Source organism: Paramormyrops kingsleyae, chromosome 3 (genome assembly GCF_048594095.1).
Source record: "Paramormyrops kingsleyae isolate MSU_618 chromosome 3, PKINGS_0.4, whole genome shotgun sequence".
NCBI classification, from domain to species: domain Eukaryota; kingdom Metazoa; phylum Chordata; class Actinopteri; order Osteoglossiformes; family Mormyridae; genus Paramormyrops; species Paramormyrops kingsleyae.
This window is the reverse complement of record NC_132799.1, coordinates 2,934,395-2,953,891: the sequence shown is the minus strand read 5'-3', so window position 1 is coordinate 2,953,891 and position 19,497 is coordinate 2,934,395. Positions and strand designations below refer to the sequence as shown.

Here is a 19,497-nt window from a genome sequence, read left to right as displayed (position 1 = left end):
TTCTTCAGATTAATTGTAGTTACCAAACAGGTGTATGATGTTTATGATGAAGTTTTCAAACAATATGTTAATTCTTGTTAACATATAGACCTATGTGTGACTATGTATGCAAGTTATTTTATGCTGATTTAACCGTAGGGTTCAGCGCATATGTGTGTATATATATATATATATATATATATATATATTAGTGCTGTCAAACGATTCAAATGTTTAATCAGATTAATCACAGGGTTGCTGTGGATTAATTTTGATTAATCACGATTAAATATCATTCATTTTTAATCTATATTAATCCCATTTCATTTTGCAAGAGCAAACAGACTCAAGAAAAAATTGAATATATATGCACTTAACATGTTTATTGAACATGAGTCGGATGCATTCCATCTGCCACAGAAGTGCAATACCATGGACCCATATCAAAAAGCAATATTGTTTGCTTAGCTGGACAACTTGTCGGATTTAAGGTACCTCAGTTTAAATAGTCTTTATCTTCGTTCGCTTACAATTAGCCCAAACTACCGTAAATCCAACAAATAATCCGACTAATCATGAAATCCAATTCTAGCCTGGTTAATTGCCATTGTTAGCAATATCAGTTATAACACATTAAGCGCAGTGCTTTACGTAAAAAGCTCCATAGCAACAAGTCCACTGATAAGTTGGACGGTATATTGTGTGCGATTGAGTTAATGAGCCACAAATGAGAAGTAGTGCTTAAACAGTATAAAACTACAACTTTCCCTTCTGTTGATAAAGGGCACAACCATCTTGGATTCTGACCTGGGGATCCTCTCTGTGCTACTCCGAGATAATTTCTCGGATCTCTGAGAAACGGGAGCGCACATGTCGTCACTTCCGGCATCAAAACTGGAATCCAACTTGGAATACGAGTTCCGAGGGCAAATGGAACGCACCAAAACTGCCCAAAATGGGTTGACAGAGACATTTCAGGGATTTTGAGTCATTCTGCGCTGCAAATGGGTTAATTGTGTTAAAAATTTTAATCAGATTAATCATGATGATGGATTAATTCGTGTTAACCCATTAATTTTGACAACCCTAATACATATAATATATATACACACAGTATATACATACGTACACACACACATACACATACACTATATAAAATACAAAATATATAGTACTTAAAATGGTTGCGGTACAATTTCACATTACTTGTATGCTGGGCCAATACCTGAGTAGCTCAACAAATCTGATTGGCCCTAGCTTATAAATTTCATGGCCTGCCTGAAGACTAAGGTTACCCATCCTTGACTTTGGTTTTATGTTGCCCATCAGCACCATGAGAAAGTTTGACGACTCTATTCCACTGGAACCCTTTGTACAATTTGCTTCAGTACTCAGGACTAAACACTTCAATAAATCCTGGACTGGACACAGCCGCCTCGCTCAGCACTTCCTGGGCTGCTGGATGACGAAGGCCTTTGGCACAGCAGCCATCAGCTGACCGTGCCGCTCACTCACTGGGGCCGCGGGGAAGTCATGTGCCAACGTGTCCAGGGTGCCAGGGTGTAGGAGGGGGGTGATCGGGTATCGGACATAGCAGTTTGTGTCTTTGGTCTTGGGCCCTGTGCTTCCTGGGAGAGGCTCCCGGATTTCTGTGGCCCCCACTGGAGAAGCGGTCGCATGGTGGCTGGATGGACCCAGCAGACCCTTAATACCAAGGAATTATGTCAACATAAATTGTTTGCTTACAACATGGAGAGGGAAGTAAAAACAAGACTTGCGAAAATTTATCGGACTGAGATTAACATCAGTGCGTGAATTTAAAAGACACAATGTGGTTCCTCTTTAGCACTAAAGTGAATGCAATAAATGTGAAGTGTTATTAGATATGCAGCTCATTTACAAAGAAGCCAGACTTCTACTGGACCGTCCTTATTACTCGTTCAACGTTTGATTACAGGTGGGAAGCAACTAAATTACCATGAATTTAATTATGTTCAAACTAATTAAATGGAGCAATATTACGAAATTCTTAACTATCAACATTGATTTTAAGGGTATTGGTTGTGAGGGAATATATTTTATTCATAACGATAAACAATAGTGGGAGAATGTTCACAGCATTGTTACACTGTAACATAAGTTATATATCATTGTTGCACTTTTTGTTTGTATTTTAATACTGAGGCTGAAATATACATTCTGTACTGCTATCAGTCTGATTTAGTAGTTATAACAAATGTATTTATCCCAATGCTTTTACACTCCGATTAAACTGAAATTAATATTTCCTTTGCATAAGTTGTTCCAATTGCTTTAACTAAATTTAACATGAAAGTTCTAATTAATATCAATTCTGAATTATAGAGTCTTATGTTTTTGTAGAATCGTCAATTCATTTTCATTGTATAGTATCCATATTCATTTCTTCTTTATGGTGTATAATAGCTAAGATTTTCTGTAAAGAAATGAGAGATCTATGTGTAGAATGTGCCTTAATGAAACAGAAGAGGGAAGACAGTCTCCTGTGGACCAGGTAGGTCAAGAACTCGTTTCTAAGGAGAATTTGTGTCTCTTTGAATGAATAGGAGGATCAGACCTTGAAGAGGAGAAGAAGAACTGATAGAAGCCAGAAGCTGCACATGGTGAGTTTTAGAGACGACAGCAACACGACACCGCAGTGATGATTAAGAAACAAAGATGTATTAGAAACGGTACCTGTGATGAGCTGAGATGTTTTTTGCTCTGATTTCAGTTCAGATATCAAGAAAATTAACTCCTCATTGAGAAGAAAACCAGTGAGTCAGAAGAAAACGCATTTTCACTGATCAAGAATCAATGGATGACAGCAATTCAACATATGCAGGAGAGATACCTGATCTTTATGACCATGATAATGATTCATCATATAGAAATGAGAACAATGTTTCTTATTTCTTTACTGTATTCAACATTGTGAATCTGGTAACACTTGTAATTGGGCTTCCTGTTGTTTCTCTTGCTCTTTATGTCGTCTACCGTCAGTTTAAGGCCAACCATGTTGCCAATGTTTACATCATAAACCTTCTGATTTCGGATATAATCCAGTTTTTGGGGAGGCCATGGATATACTTTAAACCTGCTGAAGTCATTTTTTTTGGTACTTTGTTGTCTGGCATTGTTTCCAGCCTTGGCTTCATGGTGTGCATCGCTATGGAGAGATACCTTCTGATCACCCATCCGCACTGGTACCGTTCTCACTTCACCCTTAAGCTCTCAGCTGCATCTTCGCTCGTGGTCTGGTTGGTCGCCAATGCAGTAGCTCTTCTTGAGATTTTTCTCCCCTTTGAAGGTTTCCCATCTTTCTTTCCAGCCCTGCTGTTAATTCCTCTACCTTTCCTTTTGTTCTTCTTTGTGGGCACATGGAGAGGCCTCTCTAAGACCATCACACTGTCCAGCCGAGAGAAGAAACGCATTTTAGCCACATTGCTGCTTGTAATTGTTAATTGTGCTCTTGTGTTCTTTCCTTACATCATATCATGTTATCAAAGCATGAATGATTTCGTCCTTTGGGCATCCTTGCCGTTTTATTTCAGCCCTCTTTTGGACCCTCTGCTGTACATCTTCATTAGAAAAGATATAAAAGGCATAATGGAGGAATTTTCTTGTTGCCGTAAGTCTCCCAGAAATGAAGAACAGACAGTTAGCAGCATCGCAGTGTCTGAAAACACGCGCAGTGGGTAGAAAATCTACTGGAGAGGCATAATGGGCTCTGGGAGGGACGCTTTTGTAGTTTCTGAAAAGGGCTGTTTTTCTGCTAAATCTTTATCACATCATTTTACATTATTCTTTGTTATTCATTTATAAATATTAAGTTATATTTAAAATTACAGTTGTAATAATGAAGAGTTTGTTGCTACTGAGAACCAACTGAGAAAACTAATATCAGTAACATCTGAACAATTGTTTTTTTATTGTTTGTAATAATTAATAATTAATGCTTTCAAATAGTTATGCTTTAAAAATACAGTCCAGTGTGCATATGCAGGCATCCATGCCTGATTGTCTGCCAGAAATGTACAGGATTTGGGCTGATAATTTACGGTACACAGGATTTAAACCAGCAGCTCTGGGGTTGGTTGCAAACACATAAAATATGTCTCTTTGAGTGAGGTGCATATCCTTACATTCATGTTTAATGTTATTATTTTTCTTTCTGAACTTTACTTTAATTAATGTGATATTTCAACAGTGTAGCATTTACGTTTAAATGTTTGCCAAAAAATAAAGTATTACATTGTTACTCAGACCAACAGTGGTGCCTGTCTTTATGTAATTAAGTCACCATTTCATCATTCATCCTGTTTACTTTTAGACGGAACCATGATTACTTTCAGTATATTTCTTCATTTTTAAATGAAGTGTTTAATTCCATGGCTTTGTGTTACTTGTTCATGCCATGATAAAGTGTGATTACTCTTTTCCACTGGAACTGACTTTACAGTTTGTTTTAATCCTCAGTACTAAACACTTCATAGTCCATCCCTGACAGGGTGGGTCTGTGTTACTTTTTGCCTAAATAGGGGTGATTTTTTTTATAGAAAAGATCTTGGTTTTGGTCCCACTGCCACTTTTCTGTTGTCCTGATGATATTTACTGTTACACCTGTCAATGTCACACAACTGACTCAGTCTAAGCAACAGGCTCCACGACTGTTTTGGACATAGAAAGACAAACCATAGGCTATGACAGTTTTAATTTAGTCTCCATTTACTTAACACTATTTCACAAGATAATTATAATGATTTGAGTAATTATATTGCAACAGAAAAATGTTACTGAATTAGCAAGAAAAAAAGCTCTTTTTATTAACATTGGCAAATTCCCTCAGAGCCTTGTGCCTGTAATTGTCCCCCCCCCACATTTGCACACTCTCCACTGTCTGATTATGGTGGCTTGTCGAGGGACAGTGTAACACAGTGTGACTGGGGCTAATATGGGTCTGCTGATTGCTGTGAGAACATAAGTCTCCATGTGGCCGTCTTGGCTCTTCCTAGAAAGCCGGAAGAGTGGCCTTCTGGGATATGCAGAAGTCTGGCCTCAGGCTCTCAATGGTGCAGTCGGACGTGTCCATGGTGCACAGGCTGCAGTCACAGCTCAGATCCACAGGGGGCAGTGTAGGAGGGGGGTGATCGGATATCGGACATAGCTGTTTGTGCACACGTGCAGTTAGGTGAAGCTGTATCTCTAACTCTCCTGCTGTGTGTCTGTGTGGGTGTCCTGCACTGGAATGGCCCCGTGTCTCGCAGGGTGTCTTCGGTCTTGGACCCTGTGCTTCCTGGGAGAGGCTCCCGGATTTCTGTGACCCCCCCACTGGAGAAGCGGTCGCATGGTGGATGGATGGACCCAGCAGACCTTTAATACCAAGGAATTATGTCAACATAAATTCTTTGCTTACAACATTGAGAGGGAAGTAAAAACAAGACTTGTGAAAATTTATCGACCAGAGATTAACATCAGTGCGTGAATTTAAAAGACACAATGTGGTTCCTCTTTAGCACTAAAGTGAATGCAATAAATGTGAAGTGTTATTAGATATGCAGCTCATTTACAAAGAAGCCAGACTTCTACTGGACCGTCCTTAGTACTCGTTCCACGTTTGATTACAGGTGGGAAGCAACTAAATTACCATGAATTTAATTATGTTCAAACTAATTAAATGGAGCAATATTATGAAAGTCTTAATTATCAACATTGATTTTAAGGGTATTGGCTGTGAGGGAATATATTTTATTCATAACGATAAACAATAGTGGGAGAATGTTCACAGCATTGTTACACTGTAACACAAGTTATATATCATTCTTGCACTTTTTGTTTGTATTTTAATACTGAGGCTGAAATATACATTCTGTACTGCAATCAGTCTGATTTAGTAGTTATAACAAATGTATTTATCCCACTGCTTTTACACTCCGATTAAACTGAAATTAATATTTCCCTTTGCATAAGTTGTTTCAATTGCTTTAACTAAATGAAACATGAAAGTTCTAATTAATATCAATTCTGAATTATAGAGTCTTATGTTTTTGTAGAATCTTCAATTAATTTTCATTGTATAGTATCCATATTCATTTCTTCTTTATGGTGTATAATAGCTAAGATTTTCTGTAAAGAAATGAGAGATCTGTGTGTAGAATGAGCCTTAATGAAACAGAAGAGGGAAGACAGTCTCCTGTGGACCAGGTAGGTCAAGAACTCGTTTCTAAGGAGAATTTGTGTCTCTTTGAATGAATAGGAGGATCAGACCTTGAAGAGGAGAAGATGAACTGATAGAAGCCAGAAGCTGCACATGGTGAGTTTTAGAGACGACAGCAACACGACACCGCAGTGATGATTAAGAAATAATGATGTATTAGAAACGGTACCTGTGATGAGCTGAGATGTTTTTTGCTCTGATTTCAGTTCAGATATCAAGAAAATTAACTCCTCATTGAGAAGAAAACCAGTGAGTCAGAAGAAGACGCATTTTCACTGATCAAGAATCAATGGATGACAGCAATTCAACATATGCAGGAGAGATACCTGATCTTTATGACCATGATAATGATTAATATAGTATTAATTATTGTATTCTACATTTTGAATCTGGTAACACTTGTAATTGGGCTTCCTGTTGTTTCTCTTGCTCTTTATGTCGTCTACCGTCAGTTTAAGGCCAACCATGTTGCCAATGTTTACGTCATAAACCTTCTCATTTCGGATTTAATACAGTTTTTAGGGAGGACAGAGATGTACATAAATAATCATTCTGTGATAGTTCGTATAATATTTAGAATTACTTTATTATCTGGCATTGTGTCCAGCCTTGGCTTCATGGTGTGCATCGCTATGGAGAGATACCTTCTGATCGCCCATCCGCACTGGTACCGTTCTCACTTCACCCTTAAGCTCTCAGTTGTATCTTCGCTCGTGATCTGGTTGGTCTCCATAGCAGTAGCTCTTCTTGAGGTTTTTCTCCCCTTTGGAGGTTTCCCATCTTTCTTTACAACCCTGCTGTTAATTCCTGTACCTTTCCTTTTGTTCTTCTTTGTGGGCACATGGAGAGGCCTCTCTAAGACCATCACACTGTCCAGCCGAGAGAAGAAACGCATTTTAGCCACATTGCTGCTTGTAATTGCTAATTATGCTTTTCTGTTCTTTCCTTTCATCATATCATATTATCAAAGGCCGAATGATTTTTACCGTTGGGAATCCTTGCCGTTTTATTTCAGTCCTCTTTTGGACCCTCTGCTGTATATCTTCATTAGAAAAGATACAAAACACATAATGGAGGAATTTCCTGGTTGCCGTAAGTCTCCCGGAAATGAAGAACAGACAGTTATCAGCATCGCAGTGTCTGAAAACACGCGCAGTGGGTAGAAAATCCACTGGGGAAGCGTAATGGGCTCTGGGAGGAACGCTTTTGGAGTTTCTGAAAGGGGCTGTTTTCCTGATATAAAAATAAATTTGATATCATTCTTCTTTATTCAGTTGAGATAATGTTATGTTTTATTTAATATTACAATTGCAATCATGAAGAGTATCACTGAGTGATGTTTTTTGCCCCTGATGTTCACCTGAGAAAAAAAACAACCTTTTTTTCTGAATGTTTTTTTTAGTTTCTTAAAATGATATTTAATGTTTTTTTATTATGTTATGTTTTAAAATATATCTTAAATACAGTGTGCGTTTGCAAACATATATATTGTCATGACCTGCTCGTCCGATCCTCGTGTGTGCCACGCCCCCTCATTACCTACGTGTACTACCCCGATTGTGATCACCTGTTACCTGTTATTTTCTGCGTGTCTTGTGTATTTAGTCCGCGTCTGAGTTCCCCAGATCAGTCATTGATGTTTGTCGCTGTCTGCCCTGTCCGGGTCAATAACCCCCTATTCCTGACTTCACGGCTTCGCTGCCTTCCTGCCCGCTGGGCGAACGTGTATCTGGTGGCTCATAACCCAAGATATTTACAAGCTTTTGGTTAAAGAAATTGAAAGTACACGGGATTTAAACCAACAGCATCCGAGTCCGTGACATGAAATCAGCTACAAAGAAAAAAAAGTCACTTCGCGTAAGATGTACTTATTAATATATGTATTTTATGTGTATACTTTGTGGTGAATTGTATTTATATTCTTTCTAAGCTTTTCCCTGAAACATCTATGTTTCCCATAGTGTGATATTTCTTTTTAACAGTATAACATTTATGTATAAATATATTGACAAAAACAATGTCTACCATCGTTAAATAAGATCAAGCCTGCTGTCTATGCTCATGTAATAAAGTCTCTCTTTCATCATTCGGGCTGTTTGTTCCTAGAAGCACAAAGATTTTCAGTATATTTCTTAATTTTAACTCTTAAATTTATTGTCTTTTTGTTTGAATGCTCGTTTCTATATGAACTCTTTTTTTACATTTTGTTTCACTACTCAGCACTAGGCACAAAATAGTACATCCTTCGTTAACTTTTTGCCTTAGTATGAGTGAATATTTTGTTAGGAAGATACAGTATGAGGCCCCGATTTAACGATTGAAAGCGCACGATCTGAACACCACGGCGCAAGTTCTTTCAGCGCTTGGCCAACCTTTTTTTGCGAGTTTAACGGTGGAAAAGTATTTGTGGCGCCAGGTGCATAGCTTTGCATTTCGTCTCGTCGAAGCTGTAAATCAATCAGAATGTTACCTCTCATTCCCTTTAAAATACAGGTGCGCTTGGACCTTGGAAGGTTGCAATTATAACGGCGGATTTGCCAGGTAGTAGAACAGCGCTTCTTTACACAGGAAACGGATCTGCGCGCTTATTATTATTCAGCACAGCCTGAGGTTAAACCATCGTTTAAACTTATCAAATTGCACAATTACCCACTTTCTGAAAGAATTTAAGAAATTGCTACAACTGTAATGTTTATATAGTCATGCAGAAAGTGTGTCACATGTGTAAGAAAACACTGACAATACCAGAGCTCGTGCCTTTATCCTTTGCTCTACCCATTTCATTTCCAACCTCAGATATATTACAAAAACAGCACATATATATATATATAGCTGCCTAACCCAGAACTTACTGGATTCAAGTTTAAACTAAACCGGGATGGCAAGGTAGTTAATTTTATTTGGAAAACCCATTGTCTATCGATGGTCACACGTATTATATCTTAGTCAGATGCTGAAAAAACAGCTAACATGCGCTGCTTGCGGCCCATTCCGAAAGAACAACGAAGGAGAACGAAGAACTGGTCTAAGTCATTAGAGAACACTTGGAAGGGGAAACGGGAGACCTCTGCTGGCTAGATAGGGACACAACAGGGTAGACGGAGACGGATCGTGAGATATATTACAATTCCTCCTGTTTGTTCTGACTGTTTTTTTCAGCCACTGGCTCATTTCACTACGGTGTGCTAAAAACGCTACTTGGGATCGATCCTGCTTACTGCCAAAAACACCACAACACTTCATCCCAACGTGCCGCTCACCACCAGCCGAAACCCGTCAGAAAGCTCCCTGTCTTGTTACAGTATAAGTCTGATGTTTACACTTCTAATTGCAGATAATTTATTTGCAGATAATTTATTATTCTAATGTTCAAATATTTATTTCCAAAGTGACACAATATACTATTATTTTACTACTCTAACCCTAATCTTTTTGCACTAGTGTACGTACTGCCTTTGCACCTCGTGTGTATGGCACTGTATGTATGCTCCTCTGTGCTTCATTTTACGCTTAAGTACGTTTTAAGCGTATTTAAGTACGTTTCATGCAATTAACGGCGCTTTCCAATCCATCTTATACTTATGGTATGGCGTTAAATTAGTGCCAAAACTCGCGCGCATAAAAACCACGCGCGCGTATGCGCTCGCGAGCAGAAAACCATCCTCTCTACGCGCTCGCGTTTGCACAGCACTCGCTCGCTCGCTCGATCGGCGTTACATTAGTGCCAAAAGTCGAACCACGCGCGCGTGTGCGCTCGCGAGCTGAAGACCCATCCTCTCTACGCGCTCGCGTTCGCTAAACCCTATCTATGCGCTCGCGTCTGCACAGCACTCGCTCGCTCGACAGGATGAATTTTGACCCTTTGGAGGCGGGATCAGTGGCTAATATCTCCGCTCCTTTGATTGGTTTTTTAAAATATTGACTAAGATTGGCTATTTGCTTTGGTAGAAGAAGAAGATAACTTGTCACTGACCGCGGTTAAGTTAGCCTCATATGGATTTTCATATTATTTTTGTCTGTAATAATTACTAATTATTATATTGCATCCACTTAAAGTGCAATGGAGCAACAACTAAGGGGTTAATAGCTCTAAAACAAAATGGGACAGCCATGTCCTATGGAGTGTGCTTTCATCAGTGGACTCTGGGGGATAATGCACACCCCTTGGATTTTCAAGATCACTTTAATGTGACGAAACACGTAATCAAACAATTCAACTGCGGTACATTTGCTTTGTCCCATGGTGCACTGCCTAAATCACACTTTACAACTAATTTATGGATTAATTTGTGTTATCAATTAACTGTCAATATGTATGAAATGGAGCAATGGCATGTAATATGCATACAATGTGTTAATAACTGTTAGAGAGAAAGTTATTCTGAAAATCCAAGGGGTGTGCATTGTTCCCTGTAGTCCACTGATCAAAGCACACTCCACTAGATGTGCCTGTCTTGTCTAGTTTTAAAGTTACTAACCCATTCATGTATTGTCCCATTGCACATTATACGGATACATTCGATCATTAAGCCCAAAATGCTAAACCACCATGCCATTACAGCTGAAAGAACATATAATATTAGCTATTAACACGATTTTGCACAAGTCACGAAATGGTTTGAAGCACAAAAATAATCGGTGTGCATCGTTGTCTATGTACTGGACATCACGATTCTGTCATTAAAAACGCCCCACCTTCCGTTAAAAGTTATTAATCGAATCGATATCGAATATGAGGCTAACTTAACCGCGGTCAGTGACACGTTATCTTCATCTTCTACCAAAGCAAATAGCCAATCGTAGTCAATATTTTAAAAAACCAATCAAAGGAGCGGAGATATTAGGCACTGTTCCCGCCTCCAAAGTGTCAAAATTCATCCTGTCAAGCCAGCGAGTGCTGTGCAGACGCGAGCGCGTAGATGGGGTCCAGCGAACGCGAGCGCGTAGAGAGGATGGATCTTCAGCTCGCAAGCGCACGCGCGCGCGTGGTTCGACTTTTGGCACTAATGTAACGCCGATCGAGCGAGCGAGCGAGTGCTGTGCAAACGCGAGCGCGTAGAGAGGATGGTTTTCTGCTCGCGAGCGCATACGCGCGCGTGGTTTTTATGCGCGCGAGTTTTGGCACTAATTTAACGCCATAGTCTCTGGCCCCAGGCAGCTCAGGAAGGATCCGGCAGCTGCGCATGCTCAGATGGATGCTATCTTAAGGACTTCCTGGATCATATTTAGATCGGGAGATTTACCAGATATTTAGCTTCATACGTGTAGCCTTCAGACACAGAAAATAGAGTGCTGAATTTCCGGACGTGTAGTTTTTATTTTATTTATAAACCGAGTGACAGAGCAAAAAGAAAGTGTGATCCTTTTGAATTTATTATAAACATACTAACCCAATAACTTCTCTGAGTTCTGACACTGCTCCCACCCCTCAGTCAAAATCGACCAATAAAAACTAAAGTATGTGACGAAGCAGGCTGCCCATAAGAGACGCTCGATAGCATAAATATTGCTTATTTCTATGAAGCCGGATAGTCGTGGTGCACGCTGTCGGAACTGTCATTGTCGGAGTTTCATCCGTAATGTCCACATCTATGCCTTCGTGGTCAGAGAAAGCACTAGTACTGCTTCGCCAAATGAATAACTTTCATTTGCCAGGTTTGACAACAAAGTTTAAATGTCAGAACTTGTGTATTAGTTTAGTTCAGTTCTAGTTCAGTAAGTCACATTACGAATGTGAAACGAATATTTGTCTACTAGTTATTACGTTTTCTCGGTTTTACTGCTGTCAGTGATGCGCGGGTCAATGTATAAACAGCCCGAACCCGACCGACGTTTTCAATAACCCGCCCGCAACTCGGACCGCAAAAATATATACACTCACCTAAAGGATTATTAGGAACACCTGTTCAATTTCTCATTAATGCAATTATCTAATCAACCAATCACATGGCAGTTGCTTCAATGCATTTAGGGGTGTGGTCCTGGTTAAGACAATCTCCTGAACTCCAAACTGAATGTCAGAATGGGAAAGAAAGGTGATTTAAGCAATTTTGAGCGTGGCATGGTTGTTGGTGCCAGACGGGCCGGTCTGAGTATTTCACAATCTGCTCAGTTACTGGGATTTTCACGCACAACCATTTCTAGGGTTTACAAAGAATGGTGTGCAAAGGGAAAAACATCCAGTATGCGGCAGTCCTGTGGGCGAAAATGCCTTGTTGATGCTAGAGGTCAGAGGAGAATGGGCCGACTGATTCAAGCTGATAGAAGAGCAACTTTGACTGAAATAACCACTCGTTACAACCGAGGTATGCAGCAAAGCATTTGTGAAGCCACAACATGCACAACCTTGAGGCGGATGGGCTACAACAGCAGAAGACCCCACCGGGTACCACTCATCTCCACTACAAATACGAAAAAGAGGCTACAATTTGCACGAGCTCACCAAAATTGGACAGTTGAAGACTGGAAAAATGTTGCCTGGTCTGATGAGTCTCGATTTCTGTTAAGACATTCAAACGGTAGAGTCAGAATTTGGCGTAAACAGAATGAGAACATGGATCCATCATGCCTTGTTACCACTGTGCAGGCTGGTGGTGGTGGTGTAATGGTGTGGGGGATGTTTTCTTGGCACACTTTAGGCCCCTTAGTGCCAATTGAGCATCGTTTAAATGCCACGGCCTACCTGAGCATTGTTTCTGACCATGTCCATCCCTTTATGACCACCATGTACCCATCCTCTGATGGCTACTTCCAGCAGGATAATGCACCATGTCACAAAGCTCGAATCATTTCAAATTGGTTTCTTGAACATGACAATGAGTTCACTGTACTACAATGGCTCCCACAGTCACCAGATCTCAACCCAATAGAGCATCTTTGGGATGTGGTGGAACGGGAGCTTCGTGCCCTGGATGTGCATCCCACAAATCTCCATCAACTGCAAGATGCTATCCTATCAATATGGGCCAACATTTCTAAAGAATGCTTTCAGCACCTTGTTGAATCAATGCCACGTAGAATTAAGGCAGTTCTGAAGGCGAAAGGGGGTCAAACACCGTATTAGTATGGTGTTCCTAATAATCCTTTAGGTGAGTGTATATATATATATTGTACCCGACCCGCTTCCTGACCCGCATTTTTTTTTATAGCCTAGTGTTATGTAATAAAGGCTTGATTTATTCATTTATTTCATTTCATTTTCTTAATTAAGATGCTGCATGTGTTTATCCAGTCTAATCGAAGTGTGCGTCTCTCCCCCGACTTTCCCAACAAAATCCCACCCCCTCTCAGAAAATACATAAAACTGACATTACTGAGCTATATGCGTTTAAAAGTATCCTATTAAAATGATTCAATGGCATTGCTCAGTTCAACGTGTTGGGAAATCGGGAATTTTGTCCCGCATCAGCATTTATTCAACAATTAATAACGCTCAACATTCAAAAGGTAAATAAGGATTACCTACTTGTATTAGTAGGCTTAGGCTATTTCGCCACGTGGATGCCCAATTGAAGCTCTCACAAGCACAAAATACAGGCATAGAATATGTTAATAAAGTCTTTATTAACGCATTTTAAACGAACAAAAACAGGTAGGCTAAACCAAAGACTGTGGCTACAATATCCATAAATAAATGTTCACAATAATTGGCATCTTTATTTCAAACGACCCGACCGACCGCGACCCGAATATCATTAAAAATATTTTTGGATGACTCGTAACCGCGGGTGACCGCGGGCACCCGCTCATTTCGGGTCAACCCGCGCATCACTGACTGCTGTACATGTCTCCCTTTTCGTACGCGTAGGCTCCAAGCTCACTCAGTGTCTGCGTTTCGTTATTGACGGGAAGCACGTGGGATGGATCCCCCCCCGCGGTGGCGTCCGCGTTGAGCCGCTTCCCCGAGGTCTTCAGCCCACCCCAGGGGGACAGCATAGCACTCCGGCCCAGCCTGAGCTCATACAAGAAGCGGTCCGAGGCCGTGCACGAAGTGCTGCAACAGCTGAAGGAGAAGAATGCGTTCGCCTGTTTGAGGGGATGGAGGGAGGAGGTGAGGTAGCTGGATGAGTGCGCGTGAGGGTACTAATGCACGAGACTGCATCGTTCCCCTGGATCTTCATTTGCGTTTGTCCAGCAGAAGTATGAAGTAATGCCGCAGTTCTGTGATGGTTCCCTGATGTGCATGGAAAGATCCGCTACCAGTAAGTATGCTGATTCTGTGTTTAATAACCATGCAAGAAATTTAATATTCTCTGTTGTTATTGCAGCCAGTATTTATACCGTGGATCTAGCATCTAACTGCGTTTCCTGGTCAAGGTTGTTGTGGATTCCTCGAGAATCAGAAGAGTTCTCAGGAACCAGACGAACCAAAAAGATCCCTGCAAAGAGGGTCTTTATTTATGCACGGATTGGAACATCCCCATTACCCACCAGGAGAAAACACACCTCTAAATATTTATTATAGATATTTATACCATAAGAACCACAGATCAGCTTGTTATGTAACATAATGTTCTCTCAAAAGAAACTGTCCTTCTATGTAAAATAATATAAGTACAGCTAGAAAAGTCCTTCATATGATTTTTTTCAGGTTCTTTTGAATTCCCAGGCTCTCTGCACATAGTCCCTTATTCAGTTACGTGGTTCATTTTCTCTATATTTTTTCATATTACAGTTATAACCAGTTATACTTGCAGAGGGTCATGCTTGTAGTCTGTATCAAACTGCACAGTGCACAAGACCGGCTTACATCCCAGAAGGAACAGCAGTGCATCATCTGTCACATGCCTGTGCATACTCTCACACCCACTCATATGCTGTAGTGGATTTAGTGACATCAGTTAACCTTACTGCATGTCTTTGGACTGCAAGTGGAAACCCACTCATGCAAACTTCACACATAGACTGGTGGTAGGATTCAAACCCCCAATACGTGGGGCAATAGTGTCAGCCAACCTGCCATCCTCAGTTAGATGTACCTATGCAATGAATATTGGTAGGTTTTTGTCAAAAAAATTATGTGGCTACATTAGTTTTTTTTTGTTCAGGTCTATTTGGAGTGAATCGGTACGGAGTCCACGTGAATGGATACGTGCATGATGAAACTGGGAAGATCTGCATGTGGCTGGCAAGGAGATCTCCTACCAAGCAGACCTACCCAGGAAGACTTGACAATTTGGTGATTACATCCTTTACATCCATTTTCTAAGTTGGGTGCGGAGTGTGGCTCCTCTGGTTAGGATGCTGTGCCTGTTATCTCTGTGTCACCGGTTATGACCCCGAGGTCGGCAGAGTGACGTCATCGCTGGGCCCTTGAGCGAGACCCTTAGCCCTAATTCCTCCAGGGACTGGCTGCCCCTCCCCCTTTTGTGATGTCCACCACAGACTTAGAACAAACGTTTTAAAAACAAGAATATCTTTTATGCCTCTGCACTGGCCAAATCATGACTTGCTTAAAGGTCTTGATTGTTCAAAATATGTATCGCTTTCGCTTACAATTTGATGTGGGTCAATGTTTTTGACATAGAATTACTGTTTGGAGTACTGGGAATGTAACATGGAACATATATAGAAAGATGTACCATTGGTGTGGTGGTATTGTTTTCAAGAAAAATAAAGAAGTCCTTCTGAAGAAGGACTTACAGTTTGCAGGTGATGTACTTAAATAGAAGAATCAGGGGTTGAGGTGAATACCGTGGTTGTCATATAACCCTTTACTTCAGTGCTGTTCAACCTTTAGAAGATTAGTGATCTCTCTCTTACCAGGCGGCTGGAGGTCTGGCAGCAGGAAACAGTGTCTAACAAACCCTTCTCAAAGAGTGCGAGGAAGAGGCATGTATCCCAGCATGCACTGCCAAGGCAGCTCGTCCTGTCAGCACTGTCAGGTTAGTTTCTGCCTACCTTATACAGTGTTCAGTCTAAGTCACTAGTTTTTTTTATTATTTGTTGTATGTCTTAAAGCTATACATACGAAGATCATGAGGGCATTTTTCCAGAGAGCCAGTTTGTGTTTGACCTGAAGCTGCCTTCTGAGTTCAAGCCTCAGATTGGGGATGGAGAAGTTGAAGAATTCCACCTCTTGCCCCTACATAAAGTGAGATATGCATTAACAGTGTGGTTAATACTGCTCGATGTGCAGGGGTTACATTTTTAAAATGAATCATGTTGAATTCAGGTGAAAGATCTGTTGGTCAGTGACGACTTCAAACCCAATAGTGCCATGGTGGTCTTGGACTTCCTCATCAGACACTCTTACGTTGAGCCTGACTCCGGTCAGTAGACATGCATCCTATGATTACAATGCACAGCATTACCAATCTACCTGGTTCCATGTTCTTGGGGTGGGGGGGTGGGGGTGGGTGTGGTGGGGGGCTTGGGGGCAAAGACAGTCATTCATTTCAAATGTGAGTAATAATGCATGTTGTGAAAAATAACACTACTGTTAGCTTTACAAATGTGAATATAGGAGTATGCTTCAAATGTTTATAAATGACAACTTGTTGACATGTACATTTAGGTTACCAAAACGGTGAGGAAGCGCTGAATTCTTCTGTGTGTTTCAGAGCCCTATTACCAGGAATTTGTGACTGGACTGCACAGGTCCCTTTGAACCTGCAGCAGGGAGAGTGCTTGTAGAGCAAAAAACAATGGGCCTCCATCATCATCATCATCATCATCAAATACACTGACGATGCATTTGTTTAAATGCACCACTCACCATTGAGCAAGTTCATTTTTGTCAGAATTGTTCTGATTTGACAGAAGGTAGATCGTTTTGGCCGCCGGTTCTTCAGACATGTCAGGGTTCCGGATCAGGACGTGCCTTTTATTTTTTCCTAGGCCAATTAAAAATGCTGCTTTATTGGTACAAGTACATTGGGATGCTTCTCTTCGCCCACCCATCTCGCTCTCCATAGCTTGGGGGTCACAGCACAGGGTCAGCCAACATGCGGCGTCCCTGGAGCTGGGGGTGAAGGGCCTCGCTCAAGGGCCCACGGACATGTGACTGTTCTGCCGAAGTCGAGGCTCGAGACGGAGATCTTCTGATTACAGGCAGGACACTTTGCCTGCTGAGCCACTCGCCAAAAATACAGAAAGCGAATCCAAATAAAATTAAATGTTACTACTGTATTTTCTGTGGTTATTATTGACTTCATTATCTATTGATGTATATTTAGGTCCCATATGGTGTATAAAGTGCAGCTGTAATATTTAACATGTTCAGTTGGACCGAGTCAGTAATTCATGGCTCAGGGAGACAAACGTCTGTATTTTCTCATATTAACTTGCTGTTAAACATTCGCCATATATCATGAATGAAAATTTGGTGTCTCCGTTGATTAATACCCTCCCATTTTTACCAATTACTGGAGGCTGTTTGGTGTACAAATAACCCACTGGTTTTAAATTCAGATTTACTATATATTAGGCAAAAATAACAAGACGTCTCCTACACATAATGGGAGACCTTTAAGGATGGAATTATATTATATAACTGCTGATTTTACACCTGATGGGTAAATTTCCTGCTTGGGGTCAATAAATCATATCTATCTGTGGATAATTTGATCGTTTTGTCGAGTTACCAGTCGAAATCCAGTCATCTCCATATCTGACTTTGTCTGTAACCTTCCCAGTCTGACCACCGCAGGATCACCACGGTCCGGCATGAATCGGCTTCTCCACAGTTTACTGAAGATCTTTTTCCTTTGTATGAGACCAGCTGTGCATCAGAACAAGGCTATCATGAAATGTAAACAACCATATGATCTGTCCTACATGATGACTGCACTGGTCTTCTGTAAACTTGGCCATGAAAATGTTGCTTCCCTTTTCTATAAGAGCTTATCCCATCATCAGAGTTTCTTCTCCTTTGAGCAGGTTTGATAGTCTCCAGGTTTGGTAGAAATAGAGGAATTTATTTCTCTCCCCAGCCCCCCCCAAAGCTTGGCCTGCTTAGGTTCCCCCTTCTCTCTCCAGTCCTCCCAAAGCTTTCCTGCTTAGGTTCCCCCTTCTCTCCCCAGCCCTCCCAAAGCTTTCCTGCTTAGGTTCCCCCTTCTCTCCCCAGCCCTCCCAAAGCTTTCCTGCTTAGGTTCCCCCTTCTCTCCCCAGCCCTCCCAAAGCTTTCCTGCTTAGGTTCCCCCTTCTCTCTCCAGTCCTCCCAAAGCTTTCCTGCTTAGGTTCCCCCTTCTCTCCCCAGCCCTCCCAAAGCTTGGCCTGCTTAGGTTCCCCCTTCTCTCCCCAACCCTCGCAAAGCTTGGCCTGCTTAGGTTCCCACTTCTCTCCCCAGCCCCCCCAAAGATTTCCTGCTTCGGTTCCCCCTTCTCTCCCCAGTCCCCCAAAGCTTGGCCTGCTTAGGTTCCCCCTTCTCTCCCCAGCTCTCCCAAAGCTTGGCCTGCTTAGGTTCCCCCTTCTCTCCCCAGCCCTCCCAAAGCTTGGCCTGCTTAGGTTCCCACTTCTCTCCCCAGCCCTCCCAAAGCTTGGCCTGCTTAGGTTCCCCCTTCTCTCCCCAGCCCCCCCAAAGCTCGGTCTGCTTAGGTTCCCCCTTCTCTCCCCAGCCCTCCCAAAGCTTGGCCTGCTTAGGTTCCCCCTTCTCTCCCCAGCCCCCCCAAAGCTCGGCCTGCTTAGGTTCCCCCTTCTCTCCCCAGCCCCCCCAAAGCTCGGTCTGCTTAGGTTCCCCCTTCTCTCCCCAGCCCTCCCAAAGCTCGGTCTGCTTAGGTTCCCCCTTCTCTCCCCAGCCCTCCCAAAGCTTGGCCTGCTTAGGTTCCCCCTTCTCTCCCCAGCCCCCCCACAGCTCGGCCTGCTTAGGTTCCCCCTTCTCTCCCCAGCCCCCCCAAAGCTCGGTCTGCTTAGGTTCCCCCTTCTCTCCCCAGCCCTCCCAAAGCTTGGCCTGCTTAGGTTCCCCCTTCTCTCCCCAGCTCTCCCAAAGCTTGGCCTGCTTAGGTTCCCCCTTCTCTCCCCAGCCCTCCCAAAGCTTGGCCTGCTTAGGTTCCCCCTTCTCTCCCCAGCCCCCCCAAAGCTCGGTCTGCTTAGGTTCCCCCTTCTCTCCCCAGCCCTCCCAAAGCTTGGCCTGCTTAGGTTCCCCCTTCTCTCCCCAGCCCCCCCAAAGCTCGGCCTGCTTAGGTTCCCCCTTCTCTCCCCAGCCCCCCCAAAGCTCGGTCTGCTTAGGTTCCCCCTTCTCTCCCCAGCCCTCCCAAAGCTTGGCCTGCTTAGGTTCCCCCTTCTTTCCCCAGCTCTCCCAAAGCTTGGCCTGCTTAGGTTCCCCCTTCTCTCCCCAGCCCTCC

At 42.2% G+C, this 19,497-nt stretch overlaps 2 long non-coding RNA genes and 1 pseudogene across 2 annotated transcripts; all 3 read left to right on the top strand.

Annotated features, from left to right (window-relative positions):
- Positions 1-1,589: 1,589 nt before the first annotated feature.
- LOC140588351 (uncharacterized) lies at positions 1,590-4,264 on the top strand. The gene is made up of 3 exons (XR_011989705.1): positions 1,590-1,936; positions 2,565-2,621; positions 2,732-4,264. It is a non-coding gene; the product is annotated as an uncharacterized lncRNA (long non-coding RNA).
- Positions 4,265-5,575: 1,311 nt separating this feature from the next.
- Positions 5,576-6,556, top strand: LOC140588350 (uncharacterized). Its single transcript, XR_011989704.1, has 3 exons — positions 5,576-5,624; positions 6,254-6,310; positions 6,421-6,556. It is a non-coding gene; the product is annotated as an uncharacterized lncRNA (long non-coding RNA).
- Positions 6,557-11,703: 5,147 nt separating this feature from the next.
- LOC111852353 (uncharacterized) lies at positions 11,704-17,344 on the top strand (annotated as a pseudogene).
- The last annotated feature ends 2,153 nt before the right edge of the window (positions 17,345-19,497 follow it).